Below are 18,754 nucleotides of genomic sequence, written 5' to 3'. Positions count from 1 at the left end.
TAAAATCTTCCTACTTTATTGAGGGTGTTGTCTTTTGCCAGTCATGCATTCTAAATGCACAGCAGCAGCACCACATGATCGGGCAGCTCATTCCCACTGTTTTGAGAGGCTGAAAGGACTGTACTAAGTAAACCCTCGTCTCGGAAGAGGGGATGCATGCATGTTAAACAACACTGGGGGCTATGGGAAATACTAAATATAGCTGCTTCCTGTGACAATGCCACAGAACCCTACTGCTTTTAAATCTTTAACTTCCTCCGATTTTGCACACATTATATATGCTGCTCCTTCTGCCCCCATATTGAGGAACTCCATGCATTCCAGCGCATTTTCCCAATTAGGAAAGTTATACCAGTAGGAAAAATTTCACTGGCATAAAGGCAGGAGCTCCAGGGATTAGCAATGTGCTATTGAAAGTGATCCCTATATCCTCACACTTGTCTATTATTATACATATTTATATACAAATCCAGATATTTAACTAAAAGACTGACTGCCATTTGGCTCCCCTTCTCAACTATCATCAGGCTGCAGCAGAAGGAGAGAGTGGGTCCATTGCATCAGGCTGCTCTAGTTCCTAAACTATTTCTACTCAAACTGAGCGCTTTAATAACAACTCTGTATATTTAAGAATTGGTGCCCAGGTTGGCTTGTTTTCCCTCCCCATCCCTTTCTTGCCTATTGTTTTGTGGCTTGCAAGCCTCCAGGTAGGACTTTTTATAAAGCATTTATATCCTGCTCTTAAGCTGAATAGGTTCTATGTTGTTTTTAATCTGTCGCAAGTGACATAAATCATGTTGATGATTAAAAAACCCAGTCCAAATGACTGCACAGTGAGCTCTGCAAATGCAAAAAAGGAAAATCCTAGTGCATGCACGCATATTTTACATGTACCTAAAAGAGGAATCATAGTAAATCTAAATAAAAAGGCTGCTTTCACACAAAAAAACCCACCTATGAAAAGAATGAATGACAATGGCAAATCAAATGAGTAACATTTAATCTAAAGCTACATTTTCTCCAACTTAATCATGAGTCCGAAGGCTAAACCTAAACAGATATATCTTCTTTCTGAAACGTGCTAAGAAATGAAAGCTTTTAGGTGCCCACAATGCATGTTCGTTTTAGCTAAAAATAATTTATATGTCTAATTGCATTTGACGCGAACAGCATTCAAACCACATGGGCATGCACACAAAGAAACCACCATTGGGTTTCATCATGCTGAACTTTGTAGCAAACAGGAGGAGCAAAAGCTATAGAATTTTCCTTCAGAATCAGGCGAGGAAGATGCATCTCCCACTGGGTTGAGCAGGGTAACTGAATGAGCAAGAGTTGCACTACCAAGAATGTAAAAAAAAAAAATTTCAATAGGGACTTAATGCATTAATTTCCCCTCACCTCCAAAAAAAGAAGCATTTCCTTAAACTTGGGAGACCCAGGAGCATTGTTTATTTATTGCTTTATTTGTCGTCACCTTTCTTTGAACAAGATCTCAAAGCCGTTTTATACTCAAATCTGGTTTCAAAAGGCGTTTGCCCCGTTGAAGTTCCTCCCCTTTGAAAAGCACCTGACTTTGTGCCCTATTATAAAGCCCTAAATATTTCTCACTCACCAAAGCTGGATACCACTCGGCCTCCTCAGAGCTGGGAGTCACGCTGACAACTTTACCAAGCAATTCATCGTTAAGACGTCTCTTATCATCATCATCCTCTTCACTACTTTCTTCCTCTTTTTCATCTTCATTACTAGAGGGTTAAACATACAGTGATTTTAGATAGCCCGAATGTGGAGATTAACAGGAGCACATAACCTTGTCGCAGCCTCTATATGGGGTTTGATACCTCAACAGCTCTTGCTTTGCAACCTTCTTCCTTTTTGCGGGAAATGGCTTAACACAAAGCAGAAGGCAGCCTACTAAAGATTCATCCCGTGCTGACATACGTGCATTATGCTGTCGAGAGGTGCTGGGTCTAGAATCAAAAACTCTTGCATGTGTGGTGCTGCCATGGCTGCAAGCCAGAGGGCTTATGGGCTGGGCTCTGCTGTTATTCTCAAAAGTGTCTCAACCAACCCATATAGCCTACCGGTCCCCTTACACTCAGAAGGATTCCAAATCAGTGTGGACTTAACTTGGTGACCTAAGGCCCAGCAAAGACAGCTTCTGTGTCCACAGTTAGTTCTTAAATTCAGCACTTCCAAGAATAACTGCCAATATTTATTGTTGCCAGGGAAGCTTGAATCAAGTAGTCCTTCTTTTAAAGGACTTATGCCTTAATTCTTGTTCTTTCCACTCAAACTTATATTCTGCCAATTTTTGTTTTTTCCTACCACTCTCATATCCATTCCTTTCTATTCTCAAAACAGCCTCCTCTCCTCCAATAATCAAGCTAAAACAAGGCATGCATCTATCTAATTTTAATATGGAAGATTTAAATACAGCTTGGCTTCTATTGCCTGTTACTTTGGGCATATTTCTTCACATACATACTTCTATATACTTCAGAACATTTTTATGTTGTTATTTTAGGCTTTGTCCTGAAATACAGCATGTGTGTGTGTGTACACACATTTTAAAATCTATTGAGATTTAAAACTAAGAGCCTTGTGTACCAAAAATAGTCCAAGTCCTACACCAAGACAAGCCAGCATGCATACAAATTATTTAAAAGTGTGAATAGTTTTGCATAATTAATTCAGGTTCTGTTAGTCCCTAAATGGCAAGCTTTTGCGGGGTCCTGTCCTCTGATAACTCCAGCACTTTTCCAAGTCTGACTTCACAGCAACAGAAGGAAGAAAGTTAAAAGAAGAAAAAGGCTTCCAGGATGCAGAATTCCACGCAGCACTACACTTCTGCAGAATCCTAAAACCCAAGTTCCAGGTGCTTCCTGTCAGTGCGTTTCTCAGCCACTTCTGCAACTCCACCAAACAGCGAGATCCTCAAGGATATTTCAATGGGAAGTGTGCTTTCCATTTCAGAAGAGACTTGATGCAAGAAGGGACACAGGAAGCCCAAGACACTTCTCCACCTCAGAAGCCACTTTGTCCAAAGGCTGTCACCTTCTGGATTGCATCAGAAGAAATGGGTAGCCTACGCTTCTGAGGAAACTTTGTCCTCTGAGTTTTTGTGTTTTGTATGGTGAAAAGCAGATCTCTTGAAAATTAGGGGATTTCAGGAAGCAGAATGTGGTATGATTGTGGGTGGAAAGAAGGAAATTTTATGCTCCTTGCAAGGGGGGCACACTTCTTCTAAGCTTATCACTGAAGACCAAACCTGCCTTCCTCAGTCCAATGCGAGGGAAAGATTAAGTCTGAGAAAAGCCCAGTAATACTATTAGCAAAATAAGTCATCACAAAACACACTCACACAGGAAGAGAGGATCTCCTTCCTCTGTTGGATTTCTTCCCAATCACCGGCGTTCCAAAGTGCTCTGGGTTTGTTAGTGGCAGTTGGTCAAGTGTCTGGGAGAGGAAGGGGAAAATATGACAACTTGCTAATTTTCCAGTTAAAAAAAAGTGTGTTAAGTTACAGCTTTAGAGTGAAACAGCCTTACCTCACTTTCTGCAAAGTGCCTCTCTCCCTTCAGACACAACGATGTCCGTCTCAAAGCCTTTCATCACCGTCATCAAAAACTAAACAAAGCCAAACCAATAAAATTTCATAAAAGGAAAAAAAACCCACTTTATTTGCAAAGGCAAGTAAATGGAAAGTGCAAATTATTCTTGTTATATGAATATATTTAGAGCCCTCATAGTCTCGCTTTTGAGCTACTGTTACACCATTTTTTTGCATTGCATCGTACACATTTTCTGCTCATTTTTCTTATGGAATATTCCAACTAGTGATGAAAGCTTTCTTGCAGTGGAACAGCTTGTGAAGTACATATCCTTAGATATTGTAAAGCCACAGAGAAAGCACACATGCACAAACTTGAAGATCAATATGCAACAATCACCTCAAGCAGCCAATTGGAAAGCAATGCTTCACCATTCCAGCATAGTGTGACAAATCAATGCAATATAAATTTACAGAGCACCAGTGTGGTATAGTGGTTAGAGTGTGGACTAGGACCTGGGAGACCAGGATTCAAATCCCCACTTCCTCATGACATTCACTGTATGGCCTTCCTCTTGGAGGAAACAGTGAAATATATAAACTATAAATAAATAAACATTAATTCTCCTAAGCATGCAGGGGTCAAAAATCACCTAAGCTGCAATGCATAATCATTCTTTTTTTTAAATGTTGCTGGCATAAAATTGCTTGATTCATTTTTTATAAAACCACTCAGGGTGGACCTACTGAAAATAACTGACATTACTAAATTAGGCCCATTAATTTCAATGGGCCTACTCTGAAGAGAACTTGTTTGGTAAACTGTGTACAGTATTTATCTTGAATTGAGCAAAGGGCTGCATCTCATACATTAATTGTACATAGGGAATACAGGAGAGTGAATGTCAACTATCCAGCTGTGGAATCGCCTTTCCATCTTGACAGCCCCTAGAACAAGCATTTCAACTCCTAACTGAGCCTCTAACCAAAGTCTACAACCTAAATGTTGCACTTTAAAACACACAAGTGCCTCCTTTTCAAAGCACAGGAATGCTCTTTACCAGCAAACCAGCAAACATGAACAAATCTACCACAGCCTAGGCTGCAATCTCCAGCTGCCGGAGGTGGGGGAAGAGGAGAATGTGAACTGCAAGTAGCAAAGAACGCCCACAATAAGGACAGCAGGGAAAAAGGAATGGGGTAGGTGCTGAGGGTCAAGAACATGGTTATGATCCAGTCGAAGAAACAGTGAAAAAACTGAGCCCTCTGGGCATTTCCTCAGTATTACTGCGAATTTGTTCAGGACTGAACAGAAACCACTTCCAGTTTCTAAGTTGTAGCAAGCCAAGGCAATTGGCTTAAAGGTTAAGCAAGGATGGAAAATCTCTCTTCAGCAGCCACATGGATTTTTTTTTTCTGCCTAGGGGCAGAGGAAATGCACCACTGATCTTGGAATTGCATGATCCCTTCATTTAATCAAAGTCCCGACTTTTGACACGTGAAGAGCTGCTGGGGTGAAGTGTTATGTCACTGATGTTAGAGCTGGTGCAGGGCTAAGTCTTCAAATCAGAAAGATTAGTTAAATGAAAGACAAGCCAAACAATGTGTTAAATCTGCTTTGATCCTGGCCTTGAAGGAACTGCAGCCTACTTTTGGATCTCAAGGCTACTTCACACACTGAAAATTGGAATCTGCACAATGAGTAAGCTGTGTGTTGCCAGGTAAATATCTTTCTCCCATATGCAGGTGTGACTCTTGGGAATGCCTCATATCTTCATAAGATGGAAGTGTTTTGCTAGTGGACCCTCCTGCACCAGCACCCCAAACAAACAACTCCCTGCTGCCACAAACTAACTTTCTAAGCAGAATTGGGTGTATAAAAACCACTGGTTTTTCTAAGGGCACAGGAAAGGATAATGGTGCATTATGATCAGGTCATAGAATCATAAACTGTAGAGTTGGAAGGGGATACTGAGGGCCATCAAGTCTAACCCCCTGTAGACTAGAATGTTTCCTTACAGAGTAAACAGAAAGTATGTCAATGCAAATTCAACTTTAAAAAAAGAAAGAATCAAACTTGCTGGACTCCCAGCTCCCATCATCCTTGATCACTGGCCGTGCCGACTGCAGCCGACAGGACTTGGAGATCAACAACATCTGGAGAGCCCCTGGATCCCCACCCCCTGGTGCAGGTTATGAGGGCAAGGAGCCAAAAGGTAACCAAGCACCACCGGTATATTCGAGCCAACATTTATTCAAATACAGGCTCTCATTTTCGCCTGAAATCTTGTTCCCAACTTGTTTCACTTGTTTCAGCTGACAGCACAACACACCATACTAAACAAAGCAAAAACAAAACAAAAACAAAACAAAACCAGAACTGGAACACTTAGTTCTTCAAATATATGACTTTTAGATTTTTAAATTTAAGGTTTGATTCTTTTTATGAATTAGAATAGTAAAGGATGAATTATGATAAATACTGCCATTTCCTGAGTCAGAGGTATATGGAAAAAGACACATATCTAATCCTTTATCAGAAAGGATTTGAATGGGGAGAGACATTCCTTTTATCATGGCTCCCATTGCTGCCTGTTTCTTTATGTGAGGTCCACACTGTGCAACGAGGAGAGGAAGAGGTGCTGGACCACTGGCTATCTCAATATGTGAATCTGGAGTCACTTCATATTTGGTCCCTCTATGTGCAGTTTGAGGGCGACAATGTTTCATACCACACACAGAACACAACATGCAGGGCCCGTTCCCTTGATCTGCCCATTACTACTGGAGACAGGTCACATGCCTGGGCTATTTTCAAACGTTATGCTTTGAAGAGAGGCAAGGACTGCACATATACAGCAGGAGTCATGTGTGTAGTAAAAACTGCTTCCGCACAGCTATCCTGTTGCTGCAAGGAACTACAGGGTATGAACCACTCACGTTCTACTGCATCAGTTTTCCCTATTCCATCCAGTCAGCACTCCAAAGACACTGCAGTAGAGAAAAGTAGTGCTTTCCAATGGTATTTAATTCACTTCTGTTTTAAAAAGGAAGTTCTACTTCTATTGGGCATAGTGAAATCAAGTGACAGAATTATGCTTATGTCACAGATATAGTATCTTCCATCCAATAATGTTCTGTTTCTACCAGTCTCACTGGTACTGCGAAGAGGGTGTTCAAGCATCTGGCTCCACACTCCTTTTTATATATAAAAACGCACTCCATTGTATCACCTCCCACTCTTTCCTCCCAGCTAAGTATTCCTTGCTGTTTTAATCTCCTTTCTTTTTAATCTACTTCACATGCAGCCTACTTCAAATTAAAGCCTCCCTGAGCATGACCTTTTCAATACACTTAACTGTTCTTAAAAGAGTGCATTGTCAAGGAGCCATGAAAATTAAAGATTCCTAGAAGAACAACTGACAAGAGCTCAGCGCCGCTGTTTGGCTCTCTTATTAACTGCTAGTGTAGATCCATCAGAATCCGGCCATATTTTTTCCACCAAAACAACAACAAAACCATCCTTAAGTCAAAGATGGTAAATGCTACTCTGGTTCCAGGCTGCACTCTTTAAATTTGCAAAGCACTTCATATCTATACACCTGTAAGTTAGCTCGGGTATCATCGCCATTTCTGCAACATTTCCCTTACTGAAACATACAAAACGGAAAGTGCAACGAAACACAGGAGAACAAGAAATGAGGAGAACTGAACAAGCATTCTTATTAAACATAATTGGTCCCCTTGTTTAGAAGTTTTATGTTTAGAGCAAGAGTGGACAATGTAGTCCTCAACTACAATTCCCATCATCCCTGACCACTGACCGTGCTGGCTAGGGCTGATGGGAGCTATCAGTCCCATATAACAGATGATGGGACTGAGAGACTGAGGGGACACCTTTCATGTTCATGGTTGAGGGGAGAACTGAACCTCAATCTCTTCGAGTCTGAATCTGTTGCCTTCAAGAGGTTGTTGGGCTCCAGCTCCATCTTTCCTGACCATGGCCAGTCTGGCTGGTGCTGATGCAAGTTGGGAGTCACCAACATCGGGGGGGGGGAGCTTCCCCCCTCCTCTCCCATAGCACTCACTTTCAGATAAATATGCAGCTGTAGCCAGTTATGCCTCCTAACAAGGAGCAACGATTTCCCCCAAAGATAAAAGTTGGATACGGCAAAATTCATGCTGGAGAGAGGAAGAGCTCCTAAAATTGAAGCCCACTAACACAACTACCTCCTTAACAAGGAAGAAACAATCCAATTGCCACCACAGAGTCTGAGGGCAGTCTCTGGCAAAATTAAAAGATGTTTATCAGTGTATGATAACATGGTGCCCTGCTAACAACAGCTGGCTTAAATGCTGGCTCCAGCTACCTGCAGTTCAATGTTGGTCTGTTCTTAGGAAGGAGCAAGCATTACCTTCGCTCCAGTCCAGTGTGAGGCAGGCCCAGAGGAGTCAATAGGGAAGGCCTAAGATTTCCCCTTCCTTTAACAGTGTTTGCAGACTGAGAGAAAAGCAACTGACACAAATCTACAACATTGAGTTAAAGGTGCTTAAGGTGTCCATAGCTCACTCCATATTTTGTAGGCTTTCCCCACTCCTAACCATATGTAGTTAGACCGATTTATACTATGCAGCGGTGCACCTGGGCAATACACTAACCCAATGTTTTAAGGAAAGGTAAGCAAGATGGAGCCATCGGTGTGTTGTATGACTCCCAACTCCTCTCAGCCGCAGGCAGTGTGGCTAAAGGTCAGGAATTATAGGAGTTGTACCACCACATCTGGAAGGCACTATGTTGGCTACCCGTGTTTGAGAGATAGCAGGTTCAATTTCCATTCAGTTACTGTATAGAACTGCTTTCTGACGGTCAGCAATTGGGAGACCTATTAAATCTTTGACCAGTGGCCCTTATGCCTTTTATTCTCTCTTTCAATAATAAAGAACTATGAACTGCTTGCCTCCCTATCTGTCTTCCATTTTGGAGATTGGCCACCCAAGTGCTCACAAGCAGGGCATGAAGATGATCCATCACCCCTTATTTGGTATTTAAAGGTATATTGCTGCTGTACATGGAGGTCCTTTTTTCAGCTGACCATCTTGTAGTCATGAATTCCATTTTGAACTATGGTAAACATTACTCCAAGTCAAGTGAGAGAGACCCAAATGTCAGTATCTCTTGCAGTGTGGAGGCTGGGCTGAGGCTAAAATAGAAAATTAAGTTCCACAGTTCTTGCTGCATTCATCTTTGGGCCACAGCCAATGTTTTTTAGAACTTGCTTACCAGAAGGAACGATTCTGGCATGGATCCTAAGTTAGCCTTTTCCCCACCTTCTAAAACAGGTTTTCGGGATGAGCGAGAGCCTGTAGGCAGAAATCGAGGAAAGTCTCCTCCCACTTCTGCCCGTAGAAGCATCAACCTGAGCAGAACTCCACTTGGGCGAAGCTCCCACCAGCCACAACAAACTCTGAGACACTGATTTCCCCTTGCATAAATGTGTCACCACCAAAAGTGTGCATTCATTCCTCAATGCTTTCCTTAGCACTTTCTTACTCGCTACAACCAAACCACCTTTGTTCAGGTGAAGACAATTATTCATTGAGGCATAAGGCTACAATTCTATCCACATGTATTCCAGCTTAGGACAAGAACCTAGGTATCCACCTGGAAACCAGAGACCAGCTGTTAAATATGAGAAAATGTTGGTCTATTCAAGAAGCTGCTGGCCCTGCTCAATACGACAGTAAACATGGACCAGAATGAAATTAACCAAACCAGAACTTCATATTCCACATAAAGCAGTGTCAATGTCTGCTTAAAGGCACAGGTGGGTAGCCGTGTTTGTCTGCCATAGTCAAAACAAAATAAAATGGAAAAATTCTTTCCAGTAGCACCTTAGAGACCAACTAAGTTTGTTCTTGGTATGAGCTTTCGTGTGCATGCACACGTCTTCAGATACACCGAAAACCTGTTTTAGAAGGTTGGGAAAAGGCTAACTTGGGATCCATGCTTAAAGGCAAACACACAAGCTATTTCCAGAGGCAGGTAATATTTTAATGCATATCCCTGCAGCCGGGCAAAGTACAGATACAGATACACTTTCCTGGAGCTTTTGTAAAGGGGGACAAAAGCCAAACAATTTAACACATGAAACCCTGTGAAGTTTAGTTAATACATTAAGGCTTACCAAAACAAACTTTCCAGTTCTAAGTCAATTTTCAATTCTTAATGCAGTGCTGGAAGCCGAAATTTGACTGCCACTACATTTTTGTCCTTGACACTTGCATGAAACAGCCCTAGAACACTTTTAAGCCATTCTTCCAGAGAATAATATTTACTCAAGAATTAAGTATGCAAAGGACTTGCAGAACTTCTTGAAAGAAGCAATTTACAAATAAGCCTTTGTTCAAATGGGATAAAGTTTGTTTAAAATCCATGCCGACAATATGTCGGGCATTCTAAACTTACAAATCCCCTTTATTAAAAACAACATTACAACTTAATTTAAAGTCCAGTGACAAATATTTAAAATACTGTTATGTTTATTTCTATTTTACAAGACACCGTTAACAATTCTCAGGTGGCAGAGGGCAATATGAATAAGTGAAGTTATCCACTACCAGATCAGACCACGAACCCATCTCATATGATTACCATAACTGGCAGCAGTTCTCCAAAATCTTGGTCTCTTAGGCTGGGAACTCTTTATTCCTTCACCTCCCCAAGAATAAGAAATGCTAGAGAAGGCATTTAGGGTCCCTGAAACAATTCTAAGCTCCTGGGCCACAATTATCAGTCCAAAGGCACAGAAATGCAAACATGCCAAGACCAATTCTGCAATTTCTTTAAACTTTAGGAGTGGCACTCAGGGAGCCAAGGAATTATGTTCTCCAATATTTTGTTGCTATGCAAACACAATTACACTTGAAAAACACTGTCATACAGCAAACTGTTTTCAGCTCGTTAAATTATTTTAACATAGAAGCTTAAAAGAAAATCCACTGCCTTGGCCTTTACCCCTTCCAGAAGCCTTGCTAGTGCCACACAAATTACTAGTCTCTCTGCTCATACATACGTATGTTTATCATTTGTGACCTACAAGGGGGAAATCCCAAAGCAATCCTCAGCCCCAATGACAAGAAGGCAAATGACTGTTTATGCGGCTAAGTACAGCCATATCAGGAAAGACAAAATTCACAACAATCCATCACTTCTCTTATCTCTCCTATCAAAAGTACCTCCTACAGTATGAAGGTACAGCATTAAGCATGACACTAATGGAGGTGCTGAGTGTAGCTGGTAAAGATGATCCCTAGGGAAGTAGTTTACACTTAACTTTTCTAAACTTGTGTGCTCACTTTATACACATAGCCTGGTTTTCCCTAAAAGGCTGAGCTCCTAACCCAAAGCCTGGCATCCTCAGACCAGGGGGTGGGGATCCTGTAGCCCTCCAGATGTTGTTGGACAAACTCCCCTACAACCCCAGCCAGCACAGCCAATCGTCAGGAAAGATGGGAATAGTACTCTAGCAACATCTGGAGGACCAGAAGTCCTCCATCCCTTACAAAAAGAGCAGCTCCACATAAAGCATCTGTTGCTCAGCCACACCATTTCAGACTGCAGGCAGGAGAAACTCTAAAAGTTGAGAGTCTGGTACATTTTGGGGAGCTATTTTTAGCATAATTGGGCATTTGTACAATGGACCTACGAGACGCAGGTGGCGCTGTCGGGTTAAACCATAGAGCCTAGGGCTTGTCGATCATAAGGTCGGTGCGGTTCGAATCCCCGCAACGGGGTGAGCTCCCATTGCTCGGTCCTGCTCCTGCCAACATAGCAGTTTGAAAAGCACGTCAAAGTGCAAGTAGATAAATAGGGACCAGCTCTGGCGGGAAGGAAAACGGCGTTTCCGTGCGCTCCTTCTGGTTCGCCAGAAGCGGTCTTAGTCATTGCTGGCCACATGACTCAGAACCTGTACGCCACGCTCCCACGGCCAATAAAGCGAGATGAGCACCACAACCCCAGAATCATCCACGACGACCTAATTGTCAGGGGTCCCTTTACTTTTACCTTTACCTTACAACGGACCCACAAGTACAATCTGAAGTAGTACAGTCCATCTACTGATCATGGATTAACTCAACAACCCAGCAGACACTTTTGATGCATTGCTTTTTAATGCTGAAGAGACTACTATGTAAGCAGCAGGGACCTTTTATAGCTCAAGGGCAACATTCCCTCTCTGTTCAAGAAAGCAAGTATTACTATCACCATCAGAGTTCAAGGACACATTACAGCCAGGCAAAAGGACTCATGCAGGGCTGGCGAGGGGTGTGGCTTGAGGTATTTTAGTTGGCTCCATGTCCTCCCTCCCAATTCTAAGTCATTTTAAACATTTGGCAATATTCTTCTATACAGACACCGTAATTTACTGGGAAGTTACAAAAGTTATAAGAGATTTGCTGAAAAACCGCTGCCCATCTGAGACAGAGAAGAAATTATGTACATCCTTAGTGCCAGTGAAATCTACTTTGCCACAGAAATCTACTTACCTACAGTATACCAGCTTGCATCTGTCAGTTTACTGACAGTGGCCTCTTGAACGCATCCATCAGACACATCTTGGTTTCAAACAGTTGCACCAACCTATAATGTTAGAAATCACATTCAGTTCCTCGTACAGATCAACACCCCTAAATTTTAACCCAACATTGCATAAGTGTTCCCCAAACCTTTCAGAACGACAAATCAGCATCCTGCATTCAAGTGTGGGACAGTGGCTGTATACATGCCTTCCTTTTGCCCATTCAGTCATGGTTTAAGGGTGACTTGCTGTGTGAGAGATTATCATCAGCTGTGCAGTTTGTGCCTCCTTATGCCCTCCCTCAGGATGATACCACTGCCTCATTGAGCAGCAGAGGGAATAATAGTGGTTTGGGGCCTTCCCACTTCACACAGAGCAATGGATGCATCCAGCACACTTTTTCCTTTGCAGACTTTGACTCTCCTCTCAGCAGTAAAGTCCCTCAAGACTAAAGAAGCTAATGCCCTTAGATGTTGCACTTAAATACTTTTTATTTCAATGGCACTTAGTGCAATGACTGTCCTCTGAAGTGGGACCTGGGTGTGCTTCATTGTCAGTGAATAGTCTGTACTACCATAGAACCAAGACTGAAAATTAGCCCATGGAAGGCAAAGCTTTTGGACTCAGAAACTTTGTATCAAGTTTCTGAAGTGAAGAATGGTTACATAAACCATTGCACTGAAATATTCGTACTTCTTACGTTTTCCTTTCGTAATTTCTTCCTCCGTTTTTTGACTGGACTATTTGTAGATCTTCACTTTAATATTTCAGTGAAAAAATATATATGCCATGAATCTGAGAACTAAGGTCAAACAGGAAATGCTGCTGTCATTTGGCTTACTCGAACTCAGGCATTTAAATGCAGAATTGTTGTTTTTTAATTACCGGTACTGAGAACTTTTGCATGAAAACATGATACATACCCTTAAAGGTCCTTTTCACTTGGTCCTCTTGCACCAACTGTGTTTGAATTATCCTGTTTTTAAGATCACCTGCAAATTTTGAGAGGGATTTTAAAGAAAACAATTTTACTTGAAAAGAGGTTAAAAAAATGCATGTCATTTACTGTGAGATTCAATGTCAGCCAATTGAACAAAGGACTTTCACGTGTGCACACAAGACTTTATGTGCCAGTAGGTTGCTCCCTAAAGTATGCCCCAGCATGTATGGGACTTTCCAGATCCAACTGGGGGTGGGGCAGAAGGGGAGGAAGTCCCAACGTGCACATTGCTGCGACAATCGGATCTCACCCTATATGCCAGCCTGCAGAGTAGAACATTATTCTAAGTAAGATTTTTCAAACACGAAGTTTGCTTTTATTAAAAACAACAAATAAAAATGGCAGCACAACTATGGAAGAAAATTGCAAGAAATTTAATTTCATGCTATCAATTGAATATATGGTATTTGTCTGGTTGCCAAGTCAGGTCAATAAATGATCGGGGGGGGACGGGACCCGTGATGTTTCCTTAGTAAATCCATTTTTTACATGCATACATACATTGAAACATACATTTGACACAAATCAAAGAAGAACACATTTTAGCTGACTGAGGTGTATGCAATAATAACAGGCAACCATACACATTTTCACTCAAAAGGATGTCCCATTGAAAGTGGGCACAAGACTGCAGTCTCAATCTGTGAGCCTTTTAAAAAGGTGCCATGAGACTATTAACTGTGAGGCAAAATACCAGCATGATCATGGTTTCACATGCAACTGATCCATTAACTCAGATCCATTAGAGATTTCCTTTCTGTTGATCAATGACTGAGCAAATCACAATTCCTGCTACACCAGCAACTTAGCCATAAGTCTATTTCTTTGATAACACAGCAGATTACACCAATTAGAAAGCTCTCTTAACGATCCAGCAACTGTAGACCCGTGCACTCCATTGCTAGAAGATACCCTTAATGGAAAACACTTCAGAAATGAATGTATTTTTAAAGCTGAATTTATAGATATCATACAGGTGAAGCCTATGAAGGGCTCGCCTTAATCCTTACTCATTTCAGCATTTACAAAAGCCCCATCAAATTTATAGTAAGCACAAATTGTTATTGATTTTCCTTTTTTTAAACAAAAAACAAAACCCTGCTCTTTAGCAAAGATAGAATCTTAAAATGAAGCTGCACACATCCAAGGGGAAATGCAGGGTTTCCTGATTCTATCCCCAGACCCCAATGCCATAACACTTATTCGGACCAGAATTTTCTTACTGCTGGAAAATAAATGATGCTACCTTACATGTTGGCAGGCTTTTTTTATTGGGCTGGGCTTCCTTAGCAGCAGGATGCATGCACTTTCATGCAAAAGGTCCCTGGGTCTTTAGCTGTAAGTATAGGTGATGTGAAAGACCTATGGCTAATGCACTGGCATTAGTGCTCTCTCTTACTTACCTTGACTTTCACCAGCCTTTTTACCGTCTTAATTTTTGCCTCGCAGAAGGCACCCCGGTATTTGGCACTGACATCAGTCCCCACTGTCAGGTAGGCAGGCTCATCTGCTGCCTGAAGAAAAGGCAAAAAAATGGTCAAAGGCTGGAAGCATTCAAGCACACTTTTCAGGGTTCAGATCTCTGGGCACATCTTTAAGCTTAATCGTAACAAAACCACGATAAAAAACTTTTAAGTCTCCAGGAAGTAACTGACAGACTAAGGCCTGCCACTGGCAATCAGTGGAGTTGCACATACACACAGGTTTACTCTGACTCAACAAGTCTTTAGAATCTATTGCAATTTATTTAGTTTATCCATTCAGAAAAAAATTCTAGTCACCAAAAAGAGAAAGGACTTGATTTTTGTGTTTTGCTTTTACCAAGACAGCATATAGATTAATCCAAATCTTTATACCATTTGTCATCTACTATTTGGACAGCAGCTTACAGTGACCAATACCTAACAGTACACACTGGAAACACTAAAAATAATCCTACAAGAATGTGTATTTCTGCAAGATGGATTGTATGCTCTGAAGTCTTTGAAGAAGTGCATGGTACTCACATATTGCAGCTGTAAACACAAAATTTGACAGCTGCTGCTTCAGCCAATGGATTTTAAGTCTTACTGGCCACAAGCGGTTTCTCAGGCAGACATACCAACAGTCAAACTTTTTGTTTAGGAATACATTTCTCATATACAGTTGAAAGAAAAAAACAAGCCCAATTGTTTTTTAATGAGGATAGAATGCAACACTAATTTTCCTTAGTTTCCTGTTCACTTTTTCCAAAAGCTGCACCCCCCCAAAAAAAACAAGTACCTGGATACAGAACAGCAGAGGTTAACAAAGTTTTGACTAATGATACAACACTGAATCATTTGCCAGCTTAACAACCCATTTATTAGAAAATACTTTAACAGCACATTTCAACAGGGTAGTTTCCAGGTAAGTGTGCTTTAGAGTGCAGCCTTAGTCCAACAATTAGGACTGAATTAATTAGAAACTAAGTATAAGGCAGTGTCTTATGTACTTTCACTTTGATCAACTTTGACCATACTTCTGTTCAATGAATTAGCATCATTAAATAGTGACCTTTTTAATGACAAGTAATAGCTAACGAACAAGTAACATTGAATAGTGATGTTTTTAGCAGCAATAACTAGCGAACAACCTTACAACCCAGCAAATGTGTGGGCAGGGATACAATTTCACTTCTCATTCCCAATACACCATAGTGGAAAACAGCAATTTCAACTTTTCAGGGAAACATTTAAAACACAATGTAAGCAAGAATTCTAGCATTGATGTCACTGATATGTAAGTTCTTGAAAGTAAAGAACCAGATGAAGAAATGCCTCTATTTATTCCCAGAGCTGGAAAGTAGCTTCCCATTTTGGAACTGCAAAGTCTATGTAAGTTATAAACATTTTCTTCCATGCTTTGCATGCATAAGGTCCCAACTTCAATTTCCAGCGTCAGGTAGCATGAAATAGAAATGACCTCTGCCTGAGATGGTGGATAGCCAGTAATAGCCTAGACAAATCAATAGTTGACCTGGTGTGAGGCTACATGCTATTTTATGCTACTGTATTTCTATACTGTAATACTAAATTGTTCACTGGGTTTGCAGACACATGTGGCTGTTCAGCAAAAGGCAAGCTTCCTAGCAATGGCATATGAACCATATTTCACTAAATATGTATTCAACAGGATGATGTACTTTTAACATTGAAGGAAATAATCATAGCAATACACAATCATTAGCAGGCTAGAGAATAGAAGGAAGGGAAAACTGAGAAGTTGATAGACAGATTACCTTCATCTTTGAAGGTTATTTGAGGGATTCCAGCTCAAAAGTTTTCTCTTTACCACAGTTGAAGAAAATCTAGAAAACAAGGGAAAATGGTAATATTAATACATGCAATTATAAAAAGTGACAGAACTGAAGAGCAAGAAATTAAACTATGAAGTCAATGGTCAATTATGAAAACACAATCCTCTGCTTAGTGTACATAACACACAACTTCTCATCTGTAGAACACTCATTCCAGGCCTCATGCGGACAAGGAGAAGGAAAGTGCTGAAAAGCAGTAAGTGGGAAATTTGGAGTTCTGGTTGAGAAGTAGCTGATGTTGCTACCTTCTCTCTATTTCAGCTCCCTCTTGCTCATCTCTGCATCCTCCGTCAGTAACTGTCATCCATCGTTTTCTCTTCAGCCTGTCAAGAAAAGAAACTCTAAGGCCACGGAGAAGACATTCACTTAAAGGAAGCAAGAGGATGATCAAGAAACAGGAGCAATCCAAGAAGCCAGGATCTTCAGCCCCCCTCTCAGCTTTCTTAAATCTGAAAAGACAGACAAGAATATATCCGAAGGTAAAAATGCTGCTGGCAAAGGGGAGGCTGACAGGCCAGTCAAATGCAGACACACCCTCCATTTACGACTTCCAGCTTGATCCTCTGTATGTTTACTCAAAAGTATGTACTCAAGTGGGACTTGCACCCAAGGGTGCACAGGGCTGCAGCAAGTTGTCAGCAACATCCCCTCAACCGCTTAGCAAAATCACTCTTTTGCCTTTCCTCTCTGAAAAGCACCTCATACCTTCTTTCCCCACCCCCTGCACTTAGTTCCCACTATGATTCACATCCAGGCCTTGCTCGAAACAAGCCCCATTCCTTTTAAACGCACTTCCCCATATGCCGAAGCCCTCCTCCTTCCGCCCCCAAGAGTGAAAACAAAATTCGTGCTATGTTTTGGAAAACCACCTCTTTCCCCTAACGACCCGAAGGAACACATTTCCCCCTTTCCCACCCACCGATTAAAAAACTCACCCCTCTTCTAGGCCTTGGCCTCTATGAACCTCCCTCTTCCCCCTCGCCTCCCGGCCCACCCCGACTGCCCCCCAACACACAAGCCCCTCGGCGCCCCAAACAAGGAGGTGGCAAGCGGGGGGGGGGAAGGAGAGGGCAAGAACCCCTCCAAGGAAGGCCAAGGCAACTGACGAAGGGCTTTCTTTTTGGGGGTTGTGGGGAGAAGAGAAAAGAGAAGTCATGGGAAGGAGGCCCGCCCCGAGCTGAAGGGGGGCCTCATCCAGATGTGGCGGGGAGAGAGAGCCGCCTCAAAGTGTGGCAAGAGGAAGAAGGACTTGGCCGGTTGTTGTTGCTCCTCCGTGAGGGGAAGGAGGCGGAAGGCAGCGCTTCTCCTCCGCCTCCTTCGGACCCCGCCGCCGGTGAGGCATTAGAGAAGGAGAAGGATCCTGCCCGGGCCCTCCCGCACCCCACGAAGGGGATCCCGAGTTCCAGCAGCAGCAGCGCAGGATCCCCTGCCTTCCCTCCAAGCCCGGCCAGGCCCCCTCAGCCCCGCCACCAACTCACCGCCGACGAGGATCCGGCGGCGGCGGCGGCAGCTGCCCGTTTCCTTCGTCCGCACGGTCCGGTATAAGACGTGGGCGCGTCTCCGCCGTCCGACCCCGAGCAGGAAACAAGCGGCGGCGGCGGCTGCGGCGGCGAAGGACGACGACGACGACGACGACGGAGCGAGCGAGCGAGAGAGCGGCGGCAGCGGGGAGGGAGGGAGGTGGGGAAGGAGGACGGGCCTGTCGTCTCGCGCCTCAGCTCCGCCTCTTCCCCGCCCCCGGCAGCCCTGGCTGCCTCTGGCTCGCGCGCTCTGGCTCCCTGACTGACGGACGGACGGGACTCCCTCGCCCAGCGCTGCTGCCTTCCGCGGCTCAACACCCAAATAACAAGCTGTTGAGCAGGATCTGCGCTGCGCCGCCTCCCATTGGCTCCTCCCTTCGCGGGGCCCCCTCCCCGCCCGTGACGCTCGAGGGGGCGCTCTGCCCCGCCCTTATTGGGCGCCGCGCGCATCTCCCGCCTCTCATTGGACTGCGGAAGGGCATCTCTCCTCGACGCGATTGGGCGGCCGCTTTCCTCCGCCCCACCCTCACCCGACTACTTCTGCTTCATTTCGCCGCTCCCCTTTCTCCCCCCCCTCCCCATCATCAAAGACTTTTCATTGGTCCAAACCGAGGAATGGCGAAGCGCCGTTGGACGGCCGGGGGCTTAAAAAAGGGAGTGAAGTCAAAGTTTCCACCCGCCCCGCCTCCCTGGGCTGAGAAAGGGAAGCGAGCGAGAGGCCTGCAGGGGCCGGATGTGAAGTGCCGCGAGAGGGGATTGGAG

General features: G+C 43.2%; 1 long non-coding RNA gene across 1 annotated transcript; it reads right to left on the bottom strand.

The window, feature by feature from the left end:
• Nucleotides 1-3,367: 3,367 nt before the first annotated feature.
• On the bottom strand, nt 3,368-12,201 carry LOC117059040. The gene is made up of 3 exons (XR_004427889.1): nt 12,104-12,201; nt 3,555-3,633; nt 3,368-3,462 (listed from the first exon to the last, which is right to left on the bottom strand). It is a non-coding gene; the product is annotated as an uncharacterized LOC117059040 (long non-coding RNA).
• Between the last annotated feature and the right edge of the window lie 6,553 nt (nt 12,202-18,754).

This window comes from Lacerta agilis, chromosome 1 (assembly GCF_009819535.1).
Source record: "Lacerta agilis isolate rLacAgi1 chromosome 1, rLacAgi1.pri, whole genome shotgun sequence".
Taxonomy (NCBI): domain Eukaryota; kingdom Metazoa; phylum Chordata; class Lepidosauria; order Squamata; family Lacertidae; genus Lacerta; species Lacerta agilis.
The sequence above is the reverse complement of the archived record's forward strand: the minus strand, read 5'-3'. Positions and strand labels throughout refer to the sequence as shown.